Here is a 27,616-nt window from a genome sequence, read left to right as displayed (position 1 = left end):
TTAGTAATACATTGATTATTTGCAAAAATATGATTCTTAACCCCACCAAGTGCAATTTAAGTCACTTCATTTTGTGCTGTGAAAAAAGAGTATCTTGTGAACACCTCCTCTAAATTCAGGAAAAAAACAAAGATGGCAGGATGTCTGACTTCCTCATTACAATAGAGTGCACTCAAGTGACTTGTCTGTCTAGAGGCACAAAGGCTAGAACCCCACTGCCAGCTAATCCCCAAAGTCCTGAACGTTGCAGCTACTGGACAGAAGAAATCCAATTTTTTTAAAAATATTTTTATTTATTTATTTATTTATTTATTTATTTATTTATTTATTAATTATAGACACACACACACACACACAGAGAGACAGAGACACAGGCAGAGGCAGGCTCCATGCACCGGGAGCCCGATGTGGGATTCGATCCCGGGTCTCCAGGATCGCGCCCTGGGCCAAAGGCAGGCACCAAACCGCTGCGCCACCAGGGATCCCCAAGAAATCCAATTTTTAAAAAATTTTCTCATAAACCTTACTTTTAAACCTCTAGTATTACCTTTATTTGGACCTTTCCCAAATGATCCACAGTCCTCAAGATACAGACTCCCAAAGCGCATAAAGCAGCCTGGCAGATACCCTCCCACGCTCCATGCCATTATACTATTAAGTATTTAAAGGCCTTGGACAAATCCCCACAGGTGTCCCATTCAACTTCTGTCTGTCCAGTGGATCCACACTAACCCTGCTTTCAAACCTAGAGCTGGTAGCTCTCCACATAAATCTAAACAGTGCCTGGTCTAACAAGATCACGTAGATTGCCAGATTTATTGGCAACTTAATTAAACCTGCCTCGGTCTATAAACTCTCCACAGTTATCTTCAAGTCCAAATCTCCAACAGCAACTGTAAGCCACCCCAGCTCTGGGACTGCTCCTATCATCTCCCTCCCGGGGGCAGTGGAGGCACTGATCCATCCAAACAGGATTCTAGGAGTCCTGAGAGTCAGTTCAGGAAAAGGGGAGACAAGCGTGCAGGACCCATTCAACGACAAAACTTGCTGCTGTCAATAAGGAGATCTACAACTTCTAACAATCTTAATGCAGGAATAATTAAAAATACAGGAAAAGAAATATCCCTTAACAACAGAAACCATTTCCATGAAGATATCCCTTCTCTTGCAGGGGAACTTGGAGGCAAAATACCCAGTTTGTTTGTACTGTGGAAATATTGGTCATATTGCAACAAAAGAAATCTTCATTTCCTAGATTTAAACACCAGAATTTCTACATAGCCAGGTAGTGGCCTGGGTTTGTTTGCTGTAGTCACTCAGAGTTGTGGCAAACAAGGATTATATCTTTAGGCTATCATTTTATACAGAGCTTTTTTGATTGGGGAGGAGAGGGAGGAAGTGTGTGTATATGTTTATATTCAGATTTAAAAATTTGTGCAAGTTGCCTAGAAACCAAAGCACAGAAGAATTCACAGCCTGATGCATGCTAAATTGCAGCTGCTGGAAACAGCATGTTCTCCCAACCACGCTCTGGGCTGGGCTCATTCCTATCTATCTCTGTCATTCAAGGTTGATGGTATCTAGTCTTCTAGGGAGCGTGGTTTAGTTATTCCATCACTTTCAATGAGAGAAATCAGTGTTTTCTTCACCCTGTCTGAATGCACTTAATGCCTCAGTGCATTATGTCCCTCTCCTGTGTCAGGAAAGTACACATGTGTACACATGTGTAGCCATGTGAGAGATACAGGCCTGAATGGCAGAGAACTTGTTTGACACATAGCGAGAATGGATGGAGGGGAGGTTTCTCACATAAAAGTATTCCCCACACTGAGCAACTTCCACCTAAAGAGCTCCATGTATTTTGTACAAATCTGAGGTGCCAACACTCCCCAGCATGTCACTACACTCCTGGGCCACATTCTGCAAGTGGCGGCTCAGTCAGAACCCTGGTCAGAATCACTATAAATCAGCAAGTGAAGCCAGATAACCGTTAGGGATTTGTGAGCTTGTTCTGCCAGGTAATGGGCTACACTATGCAGATAAATCACTTAAAATGTTGCCATAGTTCTTGGACTAAGCACTTCCAAGTGTGTCTGAAGGCTTGCAGAGAGGGCAAATGAAAAGAACAGCACTTGTGGGCTTTCTAGTTTAGCAGACTGGACGTTTAACCATCCTAAAATGCTCTGTCCCAGTTCCTAGGCAATCTCCTAGAGGCACTGTGCCCAGAACAAAGATGATGCCTTATTTACCCCACAAACTGAGGAGTAGAGAAGAAATGCGAATATCACAGGGGAAAAAATGCAAGTTAAATCTTGTAGAACACCTGAATTCATCAAGCTTTGGTACCCAAGATGCTGTGTTTTTTATACCATAATCTCAAACAATAAAACCCCGCATACCCTTTATATCGAATGTGGCAGTACTCCTGATGACTTTTAGGTGCCAAGGACAAAAATATCTTCCATAGTTATTTGCAGAGCCTATCATTTCTATCAATGAATTCCAATAGGACTTCTAGTAAAATAAATGAGGATGACTTCAGAAAAATTTCCTAAGATAAAATGGTTAGAGAATGATAAAGGAAAATCTCTTTTTTCAAGTCACAATAAAGGCAAACAGGCAGATGAAAAAATACATTATTCCTGAAACCTCAAAAAATAGTTATTCATAGCCAAATTACCAACACCGTTCTGAAGTCATGTTGGTAAAGAACTCTGAAAGCCTCTATGGGTCCTCTACAATTTTCATGCCCACAATTAGGCTGGTGACACCTCACACATCTGTGATGTTCATACTGAACAGAAGCATGCTTCAAATGCAGAGTTTAATAGACGCTACCACTTTCTGCTAGTGGCACATTCAGAATGCATGACCTGCCAAACTGCAATGAGTATCTGATCCCCTCACAGGTGAACTGGCAAGGGATGACATTCAAGGCCCAGACTGCTAAGGTGAGTGTGAGGTCAGGCTGGAAGGAGGAGATCTAAGGGCCCTGAAATCTCCCCTTAGAGGAGAGATCTAAGTCAGCCCCCCCCCGCGCCCGCCCCCGGCCCCGTCCCCGCCCTCTGGCTGACTTCAAGTCTGGCATCTCCAGGTCAGACATGGATTTCACAGGACAGCTTTCCTCCCCATTTCGGTCATGTCATGTCCGGTGACATGTGAAACAAACTAGCATTTTCCCCAGGTTAAAAAACAAAAAACAAAAAATCCCCACCATTCTGATACCTGCTGAAAGGCATGCAACGCCACACTGTTGTTTTTAAGAGCAAGTAAATACATATTTTATTTTACGGCCAATAATGTATTTAAGATAATTAGGGAGCAAGGAAAGCTTTCTACAAAAAGATTAAATATATTTATGAGGGATGAAAGACATTCCCCCACCTTCCATTATGATTCCTGTCATTTTATGGGTTGCTGCTCTTAGAGTTTTATTTAAAACTTAGGATTTTTTTTTTCATTGGTGAGCACTGAAAGCAAGTAGGGTCTACCAGATAAAGATAAATTCCATCTTCATGAATTACAACTTCAAATAATAAAATCAAAAGATTGTAATTCATATTTTCAAATAACTAAATTAAAATGTCCTTTGGAGAAACCAGTGGTAAAGATCTTGAAAAAGCAAGCACTGGAAGATTCCAACTGCCTTCAAGCTTAGAGAAGCTTAGACTTACAGGAAATGTGCTCGCAGAGAATCACAGGTGCATCCTTATATAGGAACCCTTGAATACAGCAAGAATTCTTACAGACCTCTCAATTACTAGACAGCAAAAATCTGGGGAGATTTAAAATGGGAATATTTGTACAATACTTCATATAAGAGAAAACTCACTGTGACCAATATCATAGCAGCTTCTCCCTCTCTGAGGTCTGCCATCTCTCATACTCACTTTCTGGATGAAGCATCTAAAAGTGTGTGGTAGGAAGTGAGTCTGGGTGAATGAATGATGAAGAGGCAACTTGTCTTACTGATAGACCAGCTATGCCATGCAGCAATTTCTTAAAAAATATATTATATGAATCTGGTGTCAAAGGTATTAATTTTAAAAAACAGCAAAGTGCCAGTACAAAGGAAATTCCTTAGAGAGTTACTACTGTTTAGATCTTCAAGACATTCATACTACTGGTCCTCAACTTGAGACGAACTGTTAGCTCTGGTTACTGACTGTGCCCACAGGATGCATAATTGGGGCAGATTTTAAAAATATGTCAATAATTAATGTCCAGTTTCAGGAAAAAAATGATGTGTGATTCCTGTTAGAAATGTTTTTCTTCCAAATTATTAAATAAAATGCTAGAAGTATAGGATGTCTTCCCACTTCTCTCCTAGGTTCATAACAAAACCAGAAACATATCAATCAATCCAATCCAACCATTAGCTAGAATCAAAGCAAGGCCTGCTCATCAAGCTCCTCTTTCTAGAGATCCATATTACATCACCGCAACAGTATGTGCTTTCTCTTGAGTGTGGCTCATGTCAAATCAAGTACTGTCAGTTGATCAGAATTGAAAGCATAATTGTTCCAACCTTTCTCCATTAAAAAACATGAGGATATTTACATCTTCCAAACAAGTTCCTTTAGCCACATGAAAACTGAGGAGCCAAAAAAGGCCTCACAGGCCCCAGTATATGGCTTAAGGAGGAAATTATTAATACCCAAGTAGAGTTTCAATACTAAGTCCATCTTTACTTTTAAATGGTTTCACCCTCACCCCTCATGCCATTTCTGCCCCATTTACCATCTCAAATTATAAGGAATATGGCATCGAATTCTCTCATTTCTGTGATCTGTCAGAGAACTCGGTTTGTATTGACCAGTTCCGTTCTTTCGTATCCCGATGATATTCTATCAAATTGACCTATACTGCAAGGAAGGAGAAAATGGGGGTGAAAAAGTATGATGCTGTGGGTTTCTGGACCTCTTTTCCTTTATCAAGGATCCACTGTATGAAGATACTTGTCTAAGCTGTTATTCAAAAGTATAGTAAAAATAAAATTGAAATAATCACTACTTACATCCTGACTTTGGAGCAAGAAATAAAAATATGACTAAGTTTCAGATATAACTGAAAACCTAGGTTTTCATAAATGTATCAAGAACAAAACAACATGAATGTCAGGACTTGGAACCAAATCTCTAGAAGGAAGACAAAGCAAGACATGTCATCAACAGATCATCTAGAAAGCAATTTTCTCATTTTTGGTGGGAGAACTGAACACAGGTGACACCAAAACAGGGACAGAGAACATTCATTTTATAACCACTATTTGGTTAAGCAAATGAGGTGGTTGGATATTATAAATTTTTATGTAGAGTATACCAAACTGAATGGTGTACACACAGAATTTTGGGCACTTATTTTAATTTTTTTTGAATTTTGGGCATTTAACTTTTGGCTATACAATACGATTTTTACTATGTCTCTATGTAGAATCATTATGTAATTCATACTCTATTCCTATTTCTGGAATGGCACAAAATAAAAACAAACAACAGCATTGTGATTTGCTGAATCACATAAAGCTCGTATTTCTGAACGTCAAGTATTTCCAACGTGGTCTTTTTGGTGAAGGACATGTTAAGTAGGCTAACTTTAGCATTAACTAAAGCATCATATAATTAAACAAGCATTTCATTCCCAAAGATGGGGCAACTTTGAGTTACGGTATTGTACCTTTAGTAAGTCTCTGTGAACAAGAAGACTGATGTGCTTCAGTCTTCGGTGAAGAGATGAGCACACATACATGTAAGCCCATCGATGGAGAGACGAGCACACATACATGTAAGCCCATAAGTTCTCCCGGTTTAATGTCACCTATGGTAGAACAACTGGGCTAGAGTGAAAGGAGAGGGAAACTGAACAAGGAGACAGTACAGGAGGGAAAGGTGGGGGGTAAGAGATGAGGCACTGCAAGGCCATGAGGCACTTGAACTGACAGGTTGGGGAGAGACCAGCATTAGCAAGAGAACAAAGGTATCAAAAGAAGAGGTGAAATGAGGATGCATAAGGCCGACACCTTGAATGTGCCAATCTCTGGCTCCTGCAGGAGAACATGCCTCGGAGACCAGCAGCTTGCGCAGTAGGGCTGTCCTTAGCTTTCTCTGCTGACTGAAGTTGCAGGCACCTTCCCTCAAACCATGTAAGGTGCACCTCCAACTCCACTGTTTTTTAATTGAAATCTCAGAAGTCCATATTGGTATTCTGAAAATGGCATTCTGAAGATTTTGTTTTGAGAGAGAAAGAGCACAGGCCAGAGTGGGGAAGGACAGGAGGGCCCAACATGGGGCTCGAACTCACGACCCTGAGATCAGGACCCGACGCCTCACTGTGTGACTGAGCCACCCAGGTGCCCGCAAAACAGCTATTCTAAAATGCACACAGGTATTCCAGGACTTGGCACAATATGAAGCAAACCCTTAACCCCATGACACACACGCACATTCCCAGTCAGTGAAGACTCCTGGGAATCTCTCAGGGCAGCACAACCTAAAAAAATCAGCGGTAAGGCTGTTTTGTCAGAGCCCAGAAGTGGGAATAACTACAGACCACCTTGCCCTGACTCGATCTAGTCACGTACTTAACCGGTGGCTTCAGGGAATGTGTATCTATTCCTCAGTAACACCCACTGTTTCCTGGTGGTCAGTGCCAGCCGCTGGCGCGTCCAGGCCTGAACCCTTGGGGAGGCCGAGCAAGAGGTGCCAGGGGGAAAGCACCTCTGCTGCCTGGTCCCACTGCACAGCTCCCCTAAGGGTGAACATCGCTGTTTCTCAGAGGACAGAGAAAAACAGCTCCTCATTTCACCCTGTGGCTTCTGTGTCAATAGAAATACCTTTCAGTGGCAGAACTCACTTAACTGAAAACATACCCAAGAGGCATGTTCTAAAACCAGTGCTGTAGGGCTTGCCTGTTTCCCTGGAGGTAAAAGCCCACTTTGGCCCAGAAGGGACAGGCCTCCTGTCAGGCCGAATGGCTCCCCCGCGGCTGGGCAATGCCCAGCCAGCCTGGTGTCCCAGGAGAGACAGCGCGTGCACCTCTGGCGCCAAGAGGGTGACCCAAAAAGGCAGGGCACGCTACCAGAAGCAGTTGGCTCTGGCTGGTCAGGACCAACGGGGTTTTCTCAGATAGACACGACAAGGGGTGTTTCCAGCCCCCTCACTGTCACAATGGAGGGTTTCTGGGCCTCCACACATTAGCCTGATATCCTTGGACACGTGCCTTCTGATGAGGCCCCTTTCCATATCATCGTTGACACAATGGAATGAGAGAAAACACAAAGTATGAAAAAAAACTACAGGGGACTGAGCAATTTATTCATGCCCCCTGTAAGCACTGGAAAAAGATGTCTTTACCACAAACACATGTTATCAAAAGAGAGGGTGGGAGGCTGTGGAACATGAGAGCCCCTTGGTGTGGCATAAGGTCCACAACAGGAGAATCCTCTGGATATCTGGGACAAGTCGAAAGATGGAGGAGCACATAGCATTCACTTGTCAGAACGGATATATATTTCCAAAAATGATCCTTAGTGACATGACCCCGTAACAGTTTGGGAAGCCCATGTTTTAATTCTCCTACCCTCTGGACACTGGGCTGGAAAGAAGATTCAAGACGCACAGGAAAGCTTCTGCAATTCCACAAGTTCCTTGTGGGATAAAGCCAATATACCCCTTCAGAAGCGTGCAGCTCTGACCTCCTGCTCCACCAGCTGGCTACTGTCAGGGCCTGGGCAAAGAGCTAAAGTCCTGGCCTTTGATGGAGGATGAGGTCTCAGGCAGGTATCAGCTGTAAAAAATTTCTGAGGGACTTACTTTCTTCTCACATTAAAATGATGACCCATATGACATCATGTTCTGGCTCCCTGGTTGGCATGCCCAACCAGAATGTCCTGCTACTGGATGTTTGAGAGCCTACCTAAGATTCATGACATCCCTTTTAAACTAAAAAGAACAGATGCACGAAGAGCAGAAGTAGACAGATGCACTGACTCCATTTCATTTAAGTCAGTACTGGTAAATGCAGAGAAATCTATCAATTGCCAAAAGAGTTAATGCTATTCACCCGCACAAATTTGTGTACAACATTTGCTTTGTGTGGTAAGGCTACCAGGCCTGTGGTGTATGCCTGCACACCCCAGGGATGAACTGAGCACTGCAAATGCCAGACTTTCCACTAGCTTGGGACAAAGCCTCTCTGGAGGGGTTTTCACCAACGTAGACAGCAAGACAGCCAGAGCAGCCAGCACGGCTGCACAAAAAAACAAAAATATCAAAGAAGGGGCAAAGCATCAGTTATGACCCCTTTCAGGACTCAATTATACTGCTCTGAAGTTAAGGCTTTTGCATTTTAATAGAAGCCAGAAAAGACAGGCAGGCTGTGTAACTGCTATTCCTTAGAAACAAGTTGGGAGTATCAATTTCAGCATTAACTCTTGAAGTAGAATAGAAATAGCCTCATAGTTAGTTGGTGAAGAGATTCATCTTCCATAATTCCCATATTGTGACTGCAAGCTCAACCCATAAGTCATGAGGTGAACCAGTAGCAAACCCTCAGATCCTGAAATGGATGTCCGTTTGATTCACACTGAGAGAGGAAGAAGAAACACAGCATGGCTGCTGCCACTTTTTACACCAATGGTCACATGTAGAAAGTCAAAGGTAAAAGGAAATCCCCGGGCCCTTGGCACTCACTTCTGCCATCCATTTGTGAGATCATGACATTGGATCACAGTCGGCATTTATAAAAGTTTACTCTGGTTCGTGCAAGATCGTTTCCACGTGAGTTTAGTCAAGGTACACAAGTCCCTGGGAAAGCCAGGATTCCAGTACTCTCTGTCAATCAAGTACCTTTTTATGAGAGGTATAAAACAGATCTTTCCAAAAAAGGAAGAATTTCAAAATCAGTGAATTCAGTTAATCAGAAAAAAATAAAAAGTAGCCTGAATGAACCATCTTTGAAGTCACAAATACAAAACACACTCCCATTCTTTTTCAATAATTTTTTTTTTCACTAAGAGACTTAACAGACAAACATGAGAATAGTAAGAGTCAGCAGCTCTCTGGATGACTGGATTACAGGCAGGCTTCAATTCTCTTCTTTATACTTCCCTATATTTCCTACGTTTTCTCCAATAAACAGTATATCACTTGTATTTATTTATTTTAGAGACAGGAAGCGTGTACAGAAGCAGGGGGAGGAGCAGAGGGAGAGGGAGAGAATCTCCAGCAGGCTCGGCACCAAGCACAGAGCCTGATGTGGAGCTTGATCCCAGGACCCTGAGATCATGACTTGAGCAGAAGGAAACTAAGAGTGAGTTGCGTCTGACTGAGCCTATCCAGGTGCCCCAACAGTGTATCCCTTTTATAACAAGAAAAAAAATCTTAATTTTCTTGGCTCAGGTTGGTTTAAAACTAGAAAGGCAGTTAAACATGCTGAACTGAAATAAAAATACAAGAAAGGTGCCACACAGGAAAACAAACTTACTTTATGTAGAAACTGGGAACATACCACCCTGCACCAGTCGATTCCTCATTCAATCTAGATTTCAACAATTTGAGCAACACAAACCAGCATCCCCAGTGAGCCCCCCAATCAGTCCTGTGGGGGGCACATCGTAGCCCAGGCCATCCTGTGGGGTCACTCATATTTGACCAAGAAACTCTCAGAGACCTATGCAAGGCTGAGCAGAAATTCATGTAGTTCCATTAACAGTGGACTTGGTTACTACAAATAAAGTTGAATTAAAATTAATTCTAACTCCTTCAGCTTCCATGAAAAGGCTGAATTAACCTTTTTCCTCCTGGTGGCCCTGGAGAAGATGCTTATAGCACTGAAATGTCCAAAATATCACTAACAAATGAAGGAGAATAATTGCTATTAGAAAATCTGCAAACCTGAATCGTGCTAAAATCGTGAGGAGCTGGTAAAACGGCACATCTCTCAAACCCAGGGACGAAGAGTGACTGGCCTGGGGGCAGGACAGGATGGCAGGTGTCTGAGTGCCCAGGAGGGGGAATGGCACACACATGGAGGGCACTTACATGCGAAAGCTTCTAGCAACCAACGTAGAGGCGCCTACGCGTAGAGGCGTAGCAACCACCTTGCTGAGAAAGCACAGGCTCCAAGGGGCTGCTCCAGTGTGTATCAGGGGCACAGCTCCTCATCAGGAACACACGCAGACAAAAGGGCAAAGGCCAGGAAAACAGAGACTGGTAAGATGACTGAATGTGTGCATCTATGCAACACCTGCAAGGAATTCAGTAATATCATGAGGCCCGACAGCTCAGTTCTTCATCCCCTACCCTGCCCTGTGCCTCCCTACCACATCGCTTCTCAGTAATACGGGACTAGCCTCATGATGCCCGCCATGCCCCACTGAGGGGTGCACAGTGATGGGGAGGGTTCTGTGTTGATGAGGGCAGCAAGCAGTCCTAGGAAGTACTACAGAGCTCACAGCCCTTTGCAATTTACAGCAAAGGAGCACAGCTCAGTGACATGCAGCATCCCGCCCTCCACAGGTATCTGCAAGCTTTGCTCCCCCTGCACCCTCTGAGAGCTTCTACTACCTCCCATTAGCTCTGCCACTCCCTTCCACATATACCTGTAATACAGACCCAAAGCCTGTTGTAACGTAGAACCAATGGCTCTCACGGTACCAGAAATAATGCCTCATTTTTAAAACTATCTTGAAAAGAAATTCTTAGATATCCCAACACACATAATACACATAATGGGAAGGAGACCTTAATAGAATGCCCCATCTGTAACATAAAGGAGAATTAAAAGGAAAGTGGGTCCGGATGCATTAATGTGGATTTCGGTATTTACAAGCCTGCGAACCCTAGAAGACATAAGGAAGCAATAAGAGGCCTGAAGAATCCCCATAAACACACAGCTATTAATGCAAACTGAATCAAGCATGCTGTGCAGTTACTCAGACACAAAAGCACTCCCACTGAGGACAAAGTTTTCTGAAATGGCAAGCATTTGGGGGAAAATTCAACAAAATACAATCCTCTCAGATTTACCTGGCAGTCACATTCTCAGAAAATTCAGTAAATATTAAAACCATGCATATGAAAGAGTCAGGTCTAAGCTCCAATATTGGGAAATTCACCTAACTCTCTGGCAGGCCCCTAAAGAAGTGCAGGAAGCAGCATATTCCCCACCACGCTGGAAAGTGCTATGCACCCCAGGCAAACTATTCCTTAGCCACTACAGGCCCAGAGCACCCCCCCCCCCACAACTGCTGTGATACCCACTTCATCCCCTGGGACTGGTTCTGCCCATGAGAACTGTTTCTTTATACCAAACTACTCCCACATGTCAAAGTGCCAAAACAGAAATGGAAGCCAGGCTCCTCAGCTATCAGAACATATGAGAACATCTCTGTCACTTGGGACTAGGGTACCACTCATCCTTTCCTCTTGGGAGGTCAGGGTCTCCCACCCCCAAAATATATTGTCTTTACGCAGTCACTGCTAAAACCAACTCTGGACAAGCACAAATTGTTCAAAAGACCAGCAGGCCTGCGGTACGTATCCTGGGGCACCTAAGGAGCAGCCACAGAACCCACCTAGGAGGCTCGGTCATAACTAACCAAGACTTGGTTGGAAAAATGTTTATTTGATAAGCTCACCACCAGAATAAAACATACCTGCAAATCCTAGAATAAACAGAAATAATAAGCAACTTTTATCTTTTGGTCTTGAGAGTACACAGTAATCCCTTCCATGTCAAATGATGTGATAAATTCTTCCTGTACAACTTATGTGAGGCCTTTGGAAAGAGCCTTTATTAAAACGGTTCATACAAATACTCCTACTTGCATTTTTAATAAAGAACCCTTAAAAGCTGGGGTGCCTGGGTGGCTCAGTCAGTTAAGCATCTGTCTTTGGCTTGGATGATGATCCCAGAGTCCTGGGATGGAGCCCCACAGGGGGCTCCCTGGCTCAGTAGGGAGCCTGCTTCTCCCTCTCCTTGCTCTCTCTCTCAAATGAATAAACAAAAGATCTTTAAAAAGAACCTCTAAAAGCTACCTAATTCTATAAACTAGAAAACTTATCATTTGATTATTTAAAGCACCATAAAATATGGCTCAACAGACCCATGTGTCTACTCTATATTAAGACAATGTGTATAATTAAAAACATAAACATGCAACCTTTGGTGTGAACAAAAGAGAAGCTAACAAAGAAAAGTACACAAAATGAAATCCTTTCTCACAGTAAACTCACAGTAAACTAATGTTGAGACAATTAACATCTCCCTTGCTCTCTCTTTCACACACACACACACACACACACACACCTCCATACTTCTATCAATCTACAAAAAAACCCCACATAATTAAATGGAACACTGTCAAACTACTGCACCACTAACTGGTGGTAGAACCCAGAGATTAGAGAAGACAGAGTACCAAGGACTACAATTTCAGTTAACAAGTGTTAACAAGGCTTGAAAAAATGCAAAAAAACCTAAATACTATAATTTCTACCTTTCTTTTGTGCATAAGAGTATCAAATCAAGAGCTAAAGCTTAAGGTTATTCCTTAAACGTAGCAGATAGTAAGAGCATGGAGAAACTAGAAACTTCATACATCACTGGGGAATGTAATAGGGTATAGTTTTTTTTGGAAAACAATCTGGTTGTTTAATAAGTTACACATAAACTTACTGTTAAAGTTTTTTTTTTTGCTTACACAAAAAAACTGAAAACACATATCCACCCAAAATTTTGTGTGAGTCTTTATAGGAGCAGTATCTACCACAGCCTCAAATTGGAAACAACCCCAATGTCTATCAACTGGTGAACAGACAGACAGACAGACAAAATGTCTATCCATGCAATGGAATACTACTCAGGAGTCAAAAGGAACAAACAAACAAACAAGCATGTACTGAGATGATCTACAACATGGATGAACCCCAAGATCATTATGCTAAGCGAAAGGAGTCAAATGTACAAGGCCACCCCACCTACTTATGATTCCACTGATATGAGAAGTCCAGTAAGGCCATTCTATAGAGAGAAAAAGTAGGTTACTGGTTGCCCAAAACTAGGGGATATGGGGGAGCAGGGAGTCACTGCTAATGGGTGCCAAGGGTCTTTTAGGGATGATGGAAACGTTCTAAAACTGGATTCTGGTGATGACTGCACAACTTGGCTAATTTATTAGAATTTTACACTATACGCACGACACCTAACACAAGCCATTAAAAACATACATATACACACATGCATAGAGCCTCCAGCTGAAGCCCTGAGCAGCTATGCAATATTCAATCTGTTTTAGTTGTCCCTCTTTCTTGACTCCAAACTGGAAAAAATGACATCAGGCCATTAACATTATGAGAATGCAGAAATTTGCTATTCAATTTCCTCTTAAAGATAATAAAAGAGCATGGGGTGGGGGAAGGGAGGCGTGCAGGGGGAGCAAATAAATCTGCTCTTTCCTCATTATGGAGTTAAATCAGGTCATGGCCCTATTAGCTGGTGACCACGAGTAGCTTACTTATTACTGCATGCTGCCGGCAGGGGCAGTGCTGGGGCCTGCTAACAGAGTCCACTGCCCTATGAACATAGGACCTTTGTAATGGGCAAGCCTAGGCCAGGCACTAGGCTAAGCATGCTAATGGACACTGAACAATTAAGAAATGGGAAACTAGGGAAATGCTTATATTCAGTTCATGCGCTGAAAATCTAATACAAGCCACTTACTTACCTCCCAAACCTCAAAGTTCAGTTTTATTTGTTAAACTCGGTATCAACTTAGTAATTTTACATAATGAAAAACCTCAGTCTGGTAAACAGGCACACCGTGTATGATGCCCTAAGACGACCTATCTTGCCTTTCTCTTCCAGCTCCTACTAAGTCAACTTCTGCCAAGCACCTACTAAATAAAAACTTTCCGCTTTACTCAGTTGGGCAGGGCCTTACAGTCAGTGTGCTAGCTCTGCCTTGCAGACTCACGACAGAGCCCTTCTCAGTGGGACAATGGACTGGATGGTATCTGGCACTGCTCCTGTGCATGAAGAACAGGCTCTGGGGCCATGACTCAGTGCTGTGGGACTGCTCACTGATGAAAGGGGCAGGGTGACAAGCACATAGAATGACCCTTGAGGACACGGGTCATGGAAGAAATAAGAGCAAGGACAGGTTAGTCAGTATCTGGAATTTCCTGACCATCCACAGCCAAGACTGTCCCTGCCACCTACTCACAGAGGTCTTGCCGGAAGCTGCGGCACATGGGCCATGTCTAGAAGGTAAGCATCTTAGGACCACCTTAAATGTCCCAGCACAAAAGTTTCTGAATAGGAAAAAAAAATAATAATAGTAAGTACATAAGGGTAAGAAGGCCAATCTGATAGAAATGGTATGCAATTATTTTCTATTAAAGCTGGCAGGATAAAACTCCATCTTATGAAAAATGAAATGCTGTGGAAAACAGTAGAATGGACAGGAAAACGGAAATGCTATATTTATCCTCCTCTCTCCCAGTACTCTTGAGTATTTCCTCAATTTTCAGAAGCAATAGTACTGTTCTCCCTACCAGCACTGTCCCTGCGCTCAGAGACACACACTGACAGACAAACTGGCCAACACACTCTGCTGGCATGGCAGGTCCCCTGCCTTGCCCTGGGAGTAGAAACACACCAGGTCTGAGGCAGGCAGCACTCACACGGGGCCACGCGAATGCACGTCTGCACACTGCTGCAGCCATATCTGCTGAGGGGTGCCCCGTGGGCCTACGAAATCCTTCCAGGTACATCTCACCACTCACAGAAAGGTACAGCACTGCCCAGGAGAATGGGGAAAATGTTACAGCGGTCTCCTCCTCAGGGGGCCCCACAATGCCATACTGCAAGCAAGCCTGCAGCTGAACCACTGCTCTCTGTCAACAGAGGTAAGAACATTCCAAGAATGCCAAAGATGAATGAAAAGGACCAGCAGTGTTTTCTCATGATTCATTCCCCTCGTTCCAAACCTACTTTCTCTCTCATTCTTTTATCTCTATTTATTTATTTTTATAAATTTATTTTTTATTGGTGTTCAATTTGCCAACATATAGAATAACACCCAGTGCTCACCCCTTTTAAAATAAACCTCACAGAGGAGAAGTAGGGATCAGGTGAGTAAAAGTGGCAACCTGTATAATCTGATAGAGCTAGCTGGCTAATAGAACGTTTGACATGAAAATTATCCTACATAAAAAAATAATTTCTTTCCCATAAAAAATTCAAGCCTGTTCATAATTTAAAGGGCATGTGGAGTTTCAATCCTTAGCAATTAGGAAGCAACGTCAGTCCACTGGGTTTTGTCCAATGACCCTTTTAACTACTTTAAAATGATGTCTGATTATCAATAATGTGATGGCTTATCTATAAAAACTTCTTTCTAAAAAATATTGATTCTTGATTTACATAAACAAGGACATTCTGAGAAGCCTTTTTAAATCATGCATAATACATCACTCATAGTTGAGACAAACACTCGGCCCATTTCTTCAGTGTCTAAGTGGGTTTCTATTAGTAAGTCTGCGCCTAGGGAAACTCACTATTCAGAGCCAGCTCTACATAAGAATAATAGTTATTGTACACTCAGACCTCTATAGTTGCTGAGGGACGGGGATATCTTAACACTTGTTTTTGAAAACTTCCTGAAAATCTACAGCGCTCAGCTACCAGCAAGCATGGTATTTCTGGATGGCCAGACTTCTTGCCAACTGAGATGACTTTAATTAAGACCTCAACCCAAATCAATAAAACCGCCACTGAGGACTTCAACTAAAACTTTCTTGGAAGAGCCTAGTGGAAACTTCCAACAGAACCCAAGGCAGTAACTGCCTGGGGCAGAGCAGCTCCACAGAGCAGATTCCTGCGTGAGCTTAGGAGAGAGGTGCACCTCTAGGCATTGCTGAGACCTGCCAGAGAAGTAACTGGGCTGCCTCCCTGGTCTTCACGCTAGGGACACTCCAGCTGGCCCACAGACACCGGCTGATGTTCCAAACATGGCCATTCTTCTGTGGCTACATTTCTTGACCTACCCTATTGCTTCTCAGGGCTCCTTCTGTTCTAATACACCACAGATGATAAATGACTTTAACCTCTGACAACAGTAATGGAAAAGCTCATCACCAATAACATTAATAACTACTGTCAGTAAGCAATGAGTCAGTGGTAGCTCTTCGCTAAATACTTCATAGTAACTATTTTACAGATGAGGAAACTGAGGCTTACACAGGCTAGTCTGTCCAAGGTAAAAAAGAAAAAAAAAAAAAAAAACTAGTAAAGGACAAAGATGGGATTTCTATCCACCTGTCTATGATTTCCATGTTGTGAAGGACAACAGCAGTGGGGGAAATTTACTGAACACTTTCAGTTCCATTCTAGGAGCAGAGATGACCCAGAGGCATCAGCTGTGGCCACCTCCACAGTTGGGGGGAGAAAGAAGTTAGTGGAAACCACACGTGTTCTGGGAAAAGGGAAAAAAAGTGTCCATCCACAACAGATTAACATTTTTCTTGCTAAGAAAACTAGAGTCAGAAAACTGCTTGGGAAGTAAATGCTCTGACACATGAATTCTTTCTACTGAGCTATTGTTAAAATAGCTATTTTAATTTTCAATTCTTTTTTTTTTTTAAGATTTATTTATTTGAGAGAAAGAAAGAGAGAGAGAACACGAGCAGGAGGGGCAGAGGGGAAGAAAGAACCCCAAGCAGACTCCCTGCTGAAGGTGGAACCCAACTCTGAGCTTGGTCTTGCAAGCCTGAGATCATGACCTGAGCCATGAAACTGAGAGTCAGAGGCTTAACCGACTGAGCCACCCAGGAGCCCCAATTTTCAGTTATTCCTGATATTAAGATTTACTATAATGAATGGTCTTTAAAAAATTAGGAAGTGTTTCCAGATAATGCTAGTAACAGTTTTTCAGGAAAAAATGGACAGGAAAAAGTCCCACCAAGAATAGCATAGAGATAACTTCTTTATTCTTAACACTCATGTAAATGACATGCCTCACTCTCCTGGAAAATCATTTTGAAGACAAGTAATTAGAATACCCAAGTTCACATAGGTCTATCACACATTCCCCCCTCCTCTCTGTAATAATGCACGATCACAAAATAGGTTTGACACAAAAAATTAAAAACTGAGAAATTATGAATATGTGTTCAAAATCTACAGCACTTAGGGTTATTTTACTCTCCTCTCCTCCTACTGCTTTGAGAATCTGAATACAAGAGGAATCCTGCAGCAACAAGTCCGATTTCCTATTATCCCAAACCCCATAAGATTACTGCAGTTTTCAAAAAAGTGACTATGAAGTTCAGCAAAACCAAACAAAAAACATATCTTTCACCTCCTGTTCCAGGCCTAGTTTGCTCCACCTTCACTTTTTCCATTGAACCTCTCCCTAGGATGGCTCATGATGACAATGACTTTGCATTATGCACAGGGCAGTTCTCTGGGAGCATGAGTCAGAGTCAGACACAAACAGCGCCAGTTCTGTGCCTGCAGCTTCCCTCTAAGATGGAGACAGTGGTCACAACAGCAGGTCTCAACCCTCACCTCCCCTGCTTGCAGGTCAAGGGCCAATGGAACAGGTAAATGTGTGCGTGTGCACCTGCATGCACACCATCCAAGTTATGTGTGCGTGCTGGTACAACAGTAATCCTTTGTCGGGAGACAGTTCAGCATCATTTAGATTTGTTATGATAATCCGGTCCTCCAAGATTGGGTAATGCTACTGCTGACCAAGTCAGTGGCTCAATCTCTAGGGAAGACTCAAAATATGTGAGACGAGCACCACAGGACCGTCACCCTGTGCCTTCTCTCCAGCCTCTTTCATTTTGCTGAGGGGGAGGGGGGGCGGCGCACCTTCTGCAAGTCTGAAGCAGCTCTGTGCTCATGTTCCATTTCCTTTTTTTTTTTTTTATAAGACTTTATTTATTCATTCATGAGAGACAGAGAAAGAGAGAGGCAGAGATACAGGTAGAGGGAGAAGCAGGCTCCATGCAGGGAGCCCCATGTGGGACTCAATCCAGGGTCTCGAGGATCACACCTCAGGCCGAAGGTGCGCTAAACTGCTGAGCCACCCGGGCTGCCCCCATGTTCCATTTCCACCTGCACATTTTGGGCACTATCATTCTTTATCTGCCAGTTGAAAAAAATACAAGCAGTTTTTTTTTTTTGCCTAAACCAGAATATTCCTACTCACTTTGCCCTGCCAGCAGTACAGCGAGTTCAGGGAACTAAACCTTTCATAATCCAAGTTCAGCATTCGTTTTATCAATACTGCTTTTGGTGATGGAGGTGGTTTGATTTGGCCTGTAAACTATGGGCTAAGTGAGAGAGACTGAAGAAAAATGTTTACAGTACATCAAGGTAGGAATATGTGTGAACATGGAAAGCAGCTTTGCGTTTTAGAATAAATCACATCAACATAAAAGATATCTACACAGACTGAAGAAAAGGCATTCGTGGGTGTACCCTCCCTGCACTCCAGAATAAAATGACTAGTTATTTATCCAGTCACATTACGTCTAGATTGAAAGACTATCACCACCACATTTCATGTTGCTGTTGCTTAGACTGTGATAAGAATCACAAAATTCATATAATCTGTGCCTTGTAAAATTGACTGCTTTAACATGAAAAGCAAACTTTCTCCACGCTCAGAAATGACTGAGCCCTCAACGTCTGACACATTTGTGCCTACCCAAGCCTCTGTACGCTAGGAAAAGGCCCTCATCTGCACATGTTTCTAGAGGTGACAAGGGATGGCATGTAGGGACATCCCAAGTCTACCAGATCTTCTTTCCGGGCCTCCCTCAGGTTTCCATGGCCTACAACATAACAAAGCCCCGGTGATCCATTTCTCCTCCCTGGAACCCAAGGCTGCTCTGACCCTACCTCCTGCTCTGGGGAACTGCTCAGCTGAAAAGAGCAAAACAAAGGGACAGCCTTGGGCTCTGATCCCAGCCTGGGACCCGGAGCTTCTTGGGGCCTCCATGTTCTCACGTTTTAAGACTAAGGCTGGCCTTCAAGAAGCTGGAAGGTCTTCCCTGAGTCTAACAGCTCAGTCCTGTCCAGCCTCCCAATAAAGTCCTAAGGTGAAACCGGAGTTGCTCAACTTACCATGTGACATTCCCCCCAACCCAACCCCGTTTCTTCTCCTGTGGTCTGGCACATTCAAGTGTTTAGGACCTCAAGTGGCTTTCTCAATGTTACAGTCACCAGCACACTCCTCCAGGTGCTTGACTTATAACCTGAAGTTATTTTAGGCAGCTCCTTGGTGGTGGTGATAATTATAGTTCTCTAAAGTTCTCAACCTTTTAGTTCCTCCCCACATTCTGTGTGGGAGCATAAGACCAAGAGGAGATTTTCACAGATCTAAAAGCCATGTTCCCTTCTTTATTTATTAGAGGGAGGGAGAGAGAGACCACAAGTGCGGGGGACACCGGGGGAGAATCCCAAGCAAACTTCACACCCCGTGTGCAGCCCCATGTGGGGCTTGATCTTAGGATCCTGGGCCGAAATCAAGAGTCGTATACTTAACCAACTGAGCCACCCAGGTGTCCCCCATGTTCCCTTTAACATTTAGAAGCTCAACATGACCAAGAGTCATTTCAGAGAAAATCATTTCACAAACTACCTATACTAGAACTCACTTTTTGTCATGAAATAAATGAAATACTGCAACCCAATGTAGCAAAAGGTAACAGAGGTAATGGAACCTTCCATGCCCTGTAAAGTGACCACAGAGGGCAAGATGTGCCCCATGTTAAGTGCCTTTCATTAGCTGGGCATTTGAATAAGCTCCACTAGCCTTAAAAGAACTTTGTATCAAAATAGTTTGGCTTAAAAATACAAAAGCAAGGACATATTGAGAGAAAGAAAGAATTACAGTTGATCTAAAACAGAGCTTTGCTAGACTACAGATCTTACAGCCAAAAGAGCACTTTGAGAGCTTCCAGTCTGGACAAACTGGAGAGAGAGGCTGATGAAATGCTACAGTAGCTCTGAGAAATAGCGTGAGTCTTCTAGAATAAAGCCAGGAGATTGGGACAAAACATACAAACTTGTAAAAATACTATTGCTACATTTGCTGCAGACCAAAGAACAGTAAGAAAGCCTGGCTGATCTTTTTTTTTTTTTTTTTTTTTAATTAGTAAATAACTTTAAGAATGTTTTCCTGTCTCGCTATCACAGAGAAGAAAAACCCAAATGACTGGTGTTACTATCCACACCATAAGGTAATCAGACTTTCACAGGCATTTGAAGAGGTGCTGTAAGATGCATTAAATATTTAGTACCTGCCAGCTGTTTTAGATAAGTCACTTAACCTAACTCCCACAAAGCTCTGGTGAGGCCAAGAATCTACCCCTGTGGACAGGATGACAAGCGGTAGCAGTCACCAGGGGCCACCTGAGGAGCCAGGCCTGAGGCACCCAAGGCCTGTGTCCTACAGAGAAGGAGCACCTCTCCAAGAAATCAGCACATCTCTGCAGAAAACAACTGGATTTCATCAGACCAAATTCCAGAAAGGATAAGAATGGATCATTCAACAAAGATCAAAAGAAAGCCACACCCAACAAGGCTATGAAGACAAAGAGGACCCTGAGTCACAGGCAGCCAGGAGTTGGAACAGAAACAGGCTGCTCTGTCTCCAACTGATGCATGAGGACTCAAAGCTCAGTGACTCATTTGGGGATCTTGGGCAAGACATTTAGATTTTCCGGTTCCTGTTCTACTGCCTTCTGATCCATAAAAGGGAGGACAAAAGCATATTAGGGTATGCAGATACCTTCAGGTCGTCACAAGAAAAAAAAGCATTAAGTACAGAAGGCATGGTTCAACTCTCATGAAAATGGCTAAAATAAAGAAGTCTGACAATTGCCAAGTCATGATGAGGAGACAGAGAAACTGGGAACCTGAAACCTACTCCCAGAAATGTGACCTGCTACAGGCCACTATAGAAAAGAGTTTGCAGTTCCTTGGAAAGTTAAACATACTCCTACCCTTTGGTCAAGAGATGCCAGGTCTGGGTATCTACCCAAGAGAAGTATGTCTACATGAAGGCAGTTAAACACTATTCATAGGAAGCCAAAACTGCAAAAACTCTACATGTCTGTCAACTAGTAAACAGATCAACAAAACACAGTACATCCACACAACAGGATAAATTGTCATAAAAAGGACCCAACACCGATATATGCAATACTGCCCAACCTCAAAACAGGATGATAAATGAAAAAAGCTAAGTCCAAAAGACTAAAGTGTGTAGATTCTATTTATAGGAAATTTCCAGAAAAGGCATAACTCTACAGACAGCATATTAGTAGTTGCCTGGGGCTGGGAGTGGGGATGGGGACTGACCACAAATGGACATAAGGGAACTTTCTAGTGATGGAAATGTTCTAAAACTGGACTGTGGTGATGGCTGCACACTGTATGTCTTAAAACTCAACAAACTGGATATGGGCCACTTTTGTGGCATTTAAAAGATATAGGACATAAAACTCAATAAACCTGCTAAAAGAGAGAATCAGAACCACTATCTTCTGTTGTCTGTGGAAACACTCAGCAACCTTTACCATTACTGTGAGGAATAAATGTTAAAGCTGTGCCTTCAACACTAAAAACTAAAGCCTGTGTGGCTGACAGTTAAGGAGAAAAAAATCAGAAACCAAATTGTGCACAAACACAAGCCAGAGCTGTGACTGGTTTCTCTTCTAGATTCTTTCTGCTGTTCCTCATTGACTTCTTCTGTTCCTCATGGAGATCATGAATTTTTCTGGGACACCAAATGAAAAATGCCACAGAAAACTATGTTTTTCAGTTATAAAAGGGCCACAAAAAAATAACTGTTGCTTCTTCTATGAAAAGATCTTTTCCCACTTTACATAGTTTCCTTGATATTAACTACTACAAGTCAGTTTGTTTTCCTGCTTCATACATATGAAATCTGAACCTTCACATGCCTATGATTTAGAATTTAACATTCTGAGGGGAGCCTGGGTGGCTCAGGTAGTTAAGCATCTGCCTAACCCTGCCCAGGGTCCAGGGACCTAGCCCCACATCAGGCTCCCTGCTCAGTGGGGAGCCTGCTTCCCCCTCTCCCTTTGCACCCAGCCTTGTATGTGCACACATGTGCTCTCTCTCAATAAATAAATTCTTGGGCAGCCCCAGTGGCTCAGCGGTTTAGCACCGCCTTCAGCCCAGGGTGTGATCCTGGAGACCCGGGATCTAGTCTCATGTCAGGCTCTCTGTGTGGGTGGAACCTGCTTCTCCCTTTGTCTCTCTTTCTCTCTCCCTCTGTGTCTGTCATGAATAAATAAATAAAATCTTATAAATAAATAAACTTTTTTTAAAAAAAGAATTTAATACTCGGAAAAATGTTTCTTGATTTATAGGGATGTAGCATGTTAAAGTATTTGGATATGCACTTAATGCCATTTTGTGGCCCATCTGACAAGTTTATTTGTACTCATCAGAAAGATAAAAGAGACATATAATTTTTAATATTTTTTTAAAAAGCAGGTCATGCTAAATCTGTGGTGAACACAGTGGGATACTTTTTAAATGACAGAATATAACACTCAAAAATCACAGGAGGAAACTAAAGAGCTCTAGAACTTGCAGTCACCAAATCTAATTCTGAAATATTCTCATCTCTCATTTTGTCTTAAAACCAAATGTTTAGGGAAGGGAAAACCCCTAAAACTTAATGCAAGTAAAAGGGAAAAAAAAAAAACGGAGTGAGACAGATTAAAAACTCCACGTCCTCAAATCCAGAGGTAGCCTGATCTCTCTGCAGGACTCTGACTGCGTATGAGCCACAGGGAAATACTAACTTCCCAGTTTCAGTATATTCTCACGAAGACAATTAGAATTTTGAGAACTAAAATGATGGTATCAATTCTACAAAATAACAAAAGTTGAATATACTGGAATATTTGTATTCTGCTATCAACCTGGAAAAGACTTATAGATCATACAAAAAGCCCACAGTGAGAGGACTCCCTTTCCTCACAGAGATCCAAACTGCTCTACATTCATACCTGTTCTACCACTCACATTTGATTCAATCCTGTTTTCTATTTCATACAGTTTTTTACATTCAACTGTAAACTCTTTTGCGCCTGTTTTCCATTCATCTCTGTACTTTATACTTTTATACTTATTCAGGGCTTTGTATGTTGTAGAAACGCAGTGAAGTTAGTAAGTGTTCAAATAAATACAGAATAAGGAATGTGTTATACATGGAATTATATGCAGTACTGTATTTCTAGCTTGGGTTTTCAAATCATCCCGATTCATAAGTGTCAGCAGAATTTCTATGATAGGTTCCAGCCTTACTTGCGAAACATGGATGAATTTATTTTTAAAAATCTCATATTCAAATAAAGACACTAACATTATTTATATGTATGTCAATCAAATCCCTATCTATGCTTACAAATCAGGTAAAAGCATAAAAATGGATTCAGTTAATTCAGTTACCCAATACCCACCATAACTTCCATGCTGCACGTGTAAAGGGTTGCTTTATCCAAACAAGGCCCAGGCATGGAAACTTGAGTCCAGGGTAGCCTCGGGTAAAATGCATCATATACTCCTTAGTTTATGCTACACTGGTTTCGATTTATTTATTACATGCTGCTTTGTAAATGATCTTTGATATGTGTGTGTTTTATCTCTCATGGCCACAAATGACATCTCCTGTTTCTCTGGTATTTTCCAGCAGCTTCTTACACAGGTCTTATGTATAACAAATCCAAGAAAACATGCTGGCTAATAGAACTGACTTGGATTTTCAGCTTTCATTATCTGAAAAACAGAGTTCTATTTTTTTTTTTCTGTGTACAGTGCTATTTTACAAACCCTGATCATGTCAGCCCAGTTTTGTGTGGGAAACTAACCAATTTCAGGCAAGAGTGTATGAGGAATAAAATGGAGAAGGAGTTTTCTACATGAGAGACTTTCAAAAAGCACCACTGCTTTGAGGCCAGTAGTTCTCCATGCATGGGCACAGACAGCCTGTTTACCACATGGAATCCATGAGCATTTATATACTGCTTAGATGCAGACAAAAGACTTCAGAGGGTCTGTTTAGATTTCTCACAAATATGAAGCCAACTCAAATCCAACTACCCATAAAATGAAGTACTCTAAATTTTAAAGTTCCTAACATGGGACTTTGAAGAATAAGAAGAAAGTAAAAAATTTAAAGCGCTTTATATACAGTATCCTAGCTAGTCTTCAAATTCACTCTCTTTAGCAGCAAAAAAGGTTACCATTATTCTCATTTTACAAATGAGGAAAATAAAGCCCAAAAGCCAATTGACAACTGAGAAAACTAACCCACAACGAGACATATTCAAATAACACTTTTGGAATTTAACAAAAAAATATCTGGGTGTCCAGGAGAAAAGAGCAAGTCACTTCGAGGGACAGAAATGAGACCAGCAGCAAGACAATGGAGTAACATGCTCAAGATACTTAAAACATGAATCAAGAATTTTCTATCTAGTTGAACTGTGTGGAAAGAGCACAAACTTACAAACATTCAAGAACTCAGGAAATGTAGTTGTCCCAAGCTCCATCCTGAGGAATCCACTCTAGAACTAGCTTCAAAAAACCAAAATCTGGGTAGCCTGGGTGGCTCAGCGGTTTACTGCCACCTTCAGCCCAGGGACTGATCCTGGAGACCCGGGATTAAGTCCCTGCATGGAGCCTGCTTCTCCCTCTGCCTGTCTCAGCCTCTCTCACTTTCTCTGTGTCTCTCATGAATAAATAAATAAAAATATTAAAAAAAAAAAACACCAAAATCTCTGAAGGTCAGTTATATGAGGGCAGCTGATGAGCATTATGGATTTACTTGCAAATTAAAATTCTGTGATTTTATAAAGCAAAGAGTATTAAGTATTTAATTTCTTCATGCTCTGACATCATAAATCTAATGCAACTATCAAAAAAGTGAGGAAGAGAAGAATATATAAACAATACAATTATCTTGTTGACCATGTTCAAGATACTTATCTGGAAGCAATAAGACAATATTTCAAGTCACATGACAGAAAGAGAGGAGGGGCAAAAAAGGTTAATATCTAATTTCACTACTGCTCACAGCAGGAAATCAACACACAAGAGAAAAAAAAAGTGAAGGAGAGAGACCGAAATCTATTATTATGACAAAGTAACCATTAGAACAAAAATACAAGCCTTCTAAATACTGAAAATGGACAAAAGAAAAAATATACAATAATAAAACTATATGAAAGAATCAAGGCCAAACATACTCATTAATTTTATAATTAATGTACACTGGCCTAACTGGCCTATTAAATGAAAGGATTTTCAGATGAAACAAAAGTCAAGTGACAAACTCAAGGAGCACAATTAGGTGGCGGTATTGGGACCAGGTCCGGCCATCCCGGCTCTGAGACCTCTTTACAGAAGGGATGAAAAAGATGACCCATGACAACCAGGAAAGCTCTACCAAATGTGCTTTCACAAAAACCACTGTCATTAAAGAACAAAATAATTAAATAAAAACTGGGACATTACAATTTCTTATAAATGTTAACAGCCAGGTGTGACTTCATAAGGTAAGTGCCTTGAGTGGGATTCACTCATCTAATTCATTCAACAAATATTTATCAAGGCTGCATGTGATAGGGCCCCTCTCTAAGTGCTGGCGATGTGAGGCTTAAGTGTCATTTTCGCTGGGTGCAGACAGAGATCCAAAATATAAATGAAATACAGGTTAGTTATACTTCAAGGAACATGCTAGTGTCTGCCTCCTAAAAGAGAAGATGAATGGAAACCGTAACAGGTCCTAAACTACACTGACACCGGTAGGTGCTACTAAAATAACGCATCTTATTAGTGCCAGATGATACCAGGCACAAAGCAGCAGTCATTAAAATGCCTCAGATGAGAATAATTGCCAAGAAAAGCATTCTATCACAGGAACGTAACTAATGCTTCCTATAAAAGTAACTAAAAAGTCACGAAATTATTCTCTGCCCGCCTCCCCCTTTTCCAGCCAAACTCATGCTTTATATTAAAATGGCTTTCATCTTTCATGGCATAGAAGAACTGATGGCTGCTGGCATCGAATCTGCTAAAATCAACGGTGTAATTATCTGCACACTTTCAAGTGTTTTCAAAATACTTGCTGGTTGGGATTTTCCTCATTTAGAAATGTATGCTTAATGCTGGTGGTCTAGGGTTGTCAATAGCTCAGATTTAAAAAAAATTTTTTAAAATCTTGCTCGGAGCATTCTTTTCTGCAGCAATTGTTTGATTTGTTTAGACCTCACCTACTTTCACACAGCGTTTGCTCCCTGTCTACGACATCCTCACAGTATACTGCTAGTTTGTGGTACTACTTAAATGGTGCATTTACATGAGCAGATACATGCAAAGCACTTTGAACAGTGCTTGACACATGACAAGTGTCAGCTATTATTATATTAATAGTTCCATTCAGATTCTTTTTAAAATATGTGATTAAGTGCATTAGGGTAAGTAAATGACTATACTTTAATTTTCTCTGTTGTGCTAGTCGAAAATGGAAGAGATTTCAGTACACTTGAAATTCTTAGAACATTTTTTTAAACTGCAGATTCTTAAAGAAATAAATCTACGGGACAGATGAAAATTTAATGGTATAAAATCATACAGATAAGACTTCCTTCCTGAGGCTACCAAAAATACATTTTATCAGCAATTCTTCCCTGGTCCCAGCTTTAAAAAAGGGGTGGGGTGGAGTGGGCAGAAAAAGCCAAGATCTTGTGAAACCGATCTAACTTGAGATCTGGGTACAGAGAATTTAATAAATTATGTATTTGCTAGAGACTTACAAGGAAAAGGAGACCCCCAAAAAAGACCCAGTTCTAAATATTACAGCAATAAAATAACGAATTGCATATTAATAGCGCTGTAATGACTCTTTTTGTTTGGTTTCTTTGTAATTACTTTTAATAAATTACTCTGCCTCTCCCCATCACTCAAGTAAGTTGTCATCCAAAGGCACAATCGGTACAACACAGGACACAAAGCCACTCACAGATAGGGAGGGCGACTGGTGCCTCAAGAGCAGTGACTCATTAGAACCCATAAAGCTTTTCTATGGAGATCAAGTATCAATGAAGCTATTGTAAGAGATTACAGCTATATAAATGTAGACTAGTTATGAATTCTCACAGGGCAAGAGCGCTTTCGCTAAGAGGCAAGGGCACCAATGCTTGGGAAACCACTCAATGCCATGTTGCCTCAGTTGCATAAGAGTTGCTGCCCGCAGCCTACCATTTTGCTGAATGTGGGGTAGTTCCTACAAAGTGAAGGGATCCTTGATTCAGTCCTCTCTAGATTCCTCTTGTGCCATTTTGCCAAGCTTTGTATCCTGGTGTCTCCAGAGTCAAGCCTAATACCGTCACCAGCTGCTGTTACAGGTCTAAGTAAGAGCCAGATAATTTTTATTAGTCTTAGTTTTCCAGAAATCATAAACTTAATATAAAACAGACCTTTGTCACAAAAGACAAACAGCAGTAAAGCACTTTGTTAAATAGTTTAAAATTTGTACCTACCTTTAACATGTTGA

The 27,616-nt window shown here is 41.7% G+C and overlaps 1 protein-coding gene across 35 annotated transcripts in view; it reads right to left on the bottom strand.

The window, feature by feature from the left end:
• Positions 1 to 27,616, bottom strand: part of AOPEP (aminopeptidase O (putative)) — a 334,839-nt gene that overhangs the window by 43,170 nt on the left and 264,053 nt on the right. The window contains exon 16 of one of the 35 annotated variants that reach the window (XR_012002598.1): positions 27,339 to 27,469. The exons of the other annotated variants lie outside the window; for them this stretch is intronic. The gene's annotated coding sequence lies outside the window, so the exon portion shown is untranslated. Of the gene's footprint in view, positions 1 to 27,338; positions 27,470 to 27,616 lie in introns of those variants that run through there. 35 annotated transcript variants of the gene reach the window in all.

Source organism: Vulpes vulpes, chromosome 1, assembly GCF_048418805.1.
Source record: "Vulpes vulpes isolate BD-2025 chromosome 1, VulVul3, whole genome shotgun sequence".
Taxonomy (NCBI): Eukaryota; Metazoa; Chordata; class Mammalia; order Carnivora; family Canidae; genus Vulpes; species Vulpes vulpes.
This window is presented reverse-complemented; position numbering and strand designations above follow the sequence as displayed.